Source organism: Phoca vitulina, unplaced genomic scaffold (assembly GCF_004348235.1).
Source record: "Phoca vitulina isolate PV1807 unplaced genomic scaffold, GSC_HSeal_1.0 scaffold1, whole genome shotgun sequence".
Classification (NCBI taxonomy): domain Eukaryota; kingdom Metazoa; phylum Chordata; class Mammalia; order Carnivora; family Phocidae; genus Phoca; species Phoca vitulina.
The window spans coordinates 21,277,568-21,281,943 of NW_022589704.1; the positions used below are offsets into that span (position 1 = coordinate 21,277,568).

A 4,376-nucleotide genomic window follows, 5' to 3' on the forward strand; every position below is an offset into this window, starting at 1 on the left:
TGATTCCTGATAAACAGAAATACATAGAAGTTTTTGAAAAGTCAGGGAAAGCCTGGCAATTGAGAACTGATGAGGAGAGAGTGGTTGCCTTCTTTTAAATCTTTCAATCAGGGAGGGAAATATACTCTCTTCCAGTCATGTGCTGATTTAAAAGCTGGATCCCTACAAGTCTCTACAAGTAGAGATCTTGACCAGATTCTCCATAGAGTTCTCAGTGTCCTGAGGATAAGCGATTTCAGGAGATTGATTAGCCTGTATTGAGCATCCTTCCTCCCCATGGGATGCACAGAACAAACATAACATTCAGTTTGTCCATCTCCCAGCTCAAGATTTCTCTATAATCCCCCTTCAAAGACCCCTCTTGGAGGGAAGACCCCTCCTTGCCCATCATAGTCTTGTAAGCATTACATTGATGTGTTTGATGGCAAGAACACAATGCCTTTCAGCCCAGGGTGTGCATATAGTAGATGCTCCCGCTTAGTTGCATGACTGAATGCTATTGGAGAAATGGAAGATTGTAACAATTTATGCTCAATTGTGTTCAGCAGATATCAAAAAGCTTCTACATACAGTACTTCATTTAATCCCCATAACATCCTGGTAAGAGATTTTCATTGTTGTCGATTCAAACTGAAGAACAATTTCAGAAAGGTTAGGTGAACTATCAAAAGTCACACAGCTGATAAGTGGAACTTCATGCCAGTTCTAGATTCTTGCTGGTACCCACTAATCTGAGTGAGTTTTAGTCTTTTGATAATGGGCATGATGAATGCACTCTTGTCCTAGATGCTTGAATATACTCTATACCACAGATAATTAATAAAAATAATGGGTCACTATCTCTCCTTGTAACTTTTTTTTTAACATGAACATTTAATCTGAATGACTCAGAGATTGGAAAAATAAGGAGGCCAGCTATAGGATAGGGAGTTAGAGAGAAACTCTTACCCTAAATAATCTGTAATCCTTACTCCCACCCTCCCACCAAGTTTTATAGATGTGAGACATATGATTACAAAATGATTTCACATGTACTTTACATAAAAGAAAAGTCATGAGCATTTGCTTCTGCTGTTGGGCATTTTGTGATCTGTGATAACATTCACTGTTCAGCTTTGGCCTAGTACAGTGGTTGCAGAATTTTAAGGGGCATGAAAACAGCCCCAGGGACTTGTTCAAAATACAGATTCCCCAGTCACACTTGCCATTTTGTTTAGGAGGTCTGTATTTAGCAACATTTCAAGGTGGTTCTGATGTACATGGCCCAAAAGACACATTTGCAGGGACATTGGCTTATGTCCATGGAGAAAACCATGCTTCCTATGTGACTTGAGACTTTAAGGATAGCGATGAGGAGCTCCAAAAGTCAACATTCTCTTCTGAAGTCTGGCTTCAGGACACTTTCAGGGTTTGCTTACATTACTTACCTTGGCTGATGGCCGATGTTTCTCACCACCAACTCCCCGTGGTATGTGGGTTTTTTATTTGGTTGGAACTATGGGGCCAGGGACAGGAGTCGATCTCTTCTTAAAATGCTTGCTACCTTTTATAGTGGTCAAAAGCACTATCTGTGTCTGAGGGTGACTGACCTAAATGTCTCACTGATGACTCAAAATGGTGCAAGGAGTCGTTACCTATTGCCCAAATTCTGCACCTGCTTCTCTCCTTTCCTTGTTAAATATTTGCTGTCTGTCTGAATTGGAAAAGGATATTTCACACCAAAAGCAAATGGAGATGGTTTTGGCCGATGCCTCTTTGTACTTTTTTGAGGTTTCATTTTCTTGAGAAATGCACAGTGGGTAGAAGTGCTGTCTATGCTTCCTCCTAATGGGCTATTCATAAAAGTGCCCCCCGGGTCAATCGGCTTGTTTTGTCTCTTTCATCGCTTTATGGAGGCTCTGTTTGCTCACCTGTAGCAGGTGGACTTGGATTCCAGATGTTTTGAAGAATCTTTCTATGTGGGCCTATATAATGTTATACGGCAGCAATAACTCCTTTAAAGTCTTGTGCCTTTGTAAGAAGTTCTGATTGCTTATTGTTTGAAAAGTGTTTGTGTTTCCTAATTAAGCATTTCATTAATAGCTGCCAAGGCCTTTTGGTCTATACACTGACTCTATTAAGTTGATTTTTTCCTAACTAATTCAATATGATTTTATGTCTATACTCTGTTGCTTTATAAATTTTGTTAAATTGAGGCCCACACATGAGGCACTTAGTAATTTTTAGTAAATGATGATAGTAAAAACACATCCACAGAAATGTATCTCATCAGAAGTATGCTTATATATGTTTTTTAACTGAGGTATAGTTGACATAATATTATAGTAGTTTTAGGTGTAAAATGTAATGATTTGATATTTGTGTATGTTGCAAAATGATCACCACAATAAGTCCAGTTAACATCCATCATCATACAGAGTTACAAATTTTTTTTGTAATGAGAACATTTAAGATCCACTTTCTTAGTGACTTTCAAGTATATAATATAGTATTATAAACTGTAGTAACTATAAAGATATGCTTATATTTTAAAAAAACTTGGGGGAAAGCAAAATCTTGTAGGCATAGGGGTGAAGGAATTAATCTTTAAAAAACATTTTAAAAATTTCTATCAAATACAAAAGTAGACAATATATTAACCTTCCATGGATCCGTCACTAAGCTTCAACAATTATCAGTTTATGACCAATTTTACTTTTCTTTTTTTTAATAAAAAAAATTGTATTTATTTGGAAGCATTCAGAATGTCAACAAAACAGCTGCAATTTTTTTTTTTTTTTTTTGCAATTACTGAGTGGTAGTCAGTTAACAGAACAACAATTATTTCGTAGAAGCTGCATCAGAGACAACTGAAGATGAAAAACTACCATCCCCATATATAACTAATTTGTGCTGTGCACCAACAAGAACCTGCTTTAAATTTCCATGCCAATTTACAACCCCCATACTGTACCAGGCAAGGTTAGTGGCTATTGAAAATACCACCAGGACAGGGCTATCTAAAGACACATTCGGTAGTGTGTTAACTATACAAAAAAAGACACTGTACAGTTTAAAAACAAATCTTACACAGTCTTACATTTCAATTTTTTTCTTTAAAAGGAGTGAGTGGTGTACAGGGGGGTTAAATGCTTTATAGACAAGAAAAATTGCGCTAGAACCAACTTATTCATCATCATCATCTTCTTCATCTTCATCTTCTTCATCTTTTCATCTTCCTCCTCCTCCTCATCCTCTTCATCTTCCTCATCTTCCTCCTCTTCCTTCTTTTTCTTGCTCTTTTCAGCCTTGACAACTCCCTTTTTTGCCGCATCAGGCTTTCCTTTAGCTCGGTATGCAGCAATATCCTTTTCATATTTTTCCTTCAGCTTAGCAGCCTTCTTTTCATAAGGCTGCTTGTCATCTGCAGCAGTGTTATTCCACATCTCTCCCAGTTTCTTTGCAACATCACCAGTGGATAGGCCGGGATGTTCTCCTTTGATTTTTGGGTGATACTCAGAACAAAACAAGAAAAAGGCCGAAAGAGGCCTCTTGGGTGCATTGGGATCCTTGAACTTCTTTTTGTTTCCCCTTTAGGGGGGATATAAGTTTTCATTTCTCTTTCATAACGGGCCTTGTCTGCCTTTGCCATGTCTTCAAATTTTCCTTTCTCTTTAGCAGACATGGTCTTCCACCTTTCTGAGCACTTCTTAGAAAACCCTTGAGAAGTTGACTGAAGCATCTGGGTGCCTCTCCTTCTGCTCCTCTCGGCAAGTTTGATATCATGCATATCATGACATTTTGCCCCTCGGCTTCTTAGGATCTCCTTTGCCCATGTTTAATTATTTTCCTCAGCAAGCCAGAGTCGCCCAGTGCCCGTCTGGCTCTCACTTGCCCCGGCGCTCTCTCTATGGAGCTCAATGTACTGCAATGGCTGTGAGAACGGGAGCCAGCCAATTTTACTTTTCTACAGCTTCTCTCATTACTTCTATCCTTGATTATTTTGACCAAATCCTAGGCATATTGGTTGTGTAATTTCATATGTAAATATTTTGGGAGTATTTCTAAAAGACAAAGACTATGCTATTAAAACATAATCAAAATACAATCATCACACAAAACCAACACAAAATCCTTAGTAACATCAGATATTCAGTTTTCTCATTTGTTTTCTCATTTTTTATTTATCTTATTTTATTTATCTTAAATATTTTATTTATTTATTTTGACAGAGGGAGAAAGAGAGAGAGAGAGAGAGAGAGAGCGCACAAGCAGGGGGGAGGGGCAGAGGCAGAGGGAGAAGCAGGCTCCCCACTGAGCAAGGAGCCTGATGTGGGACTTGATCACAGGACCCTGGCATCTATGACCTGAGGTGAAGGCAGAAGCTTAACTGACTG

At 38.5% G+C, this 4,376-nt stretch overlaps 1 pseudogene; it reads right to left on the reverse strand.

The window, feature by feature from the left end:
- Positions 1–3,165: 3,165 nt before the first annotated feature.
- Positions 3,166–3,815, reverse strand: LOC116637479 (annotated as a pseudogene).
- Between the last annotated feature and the right edge of the window lie 561 nt (positions 3,816–4,376).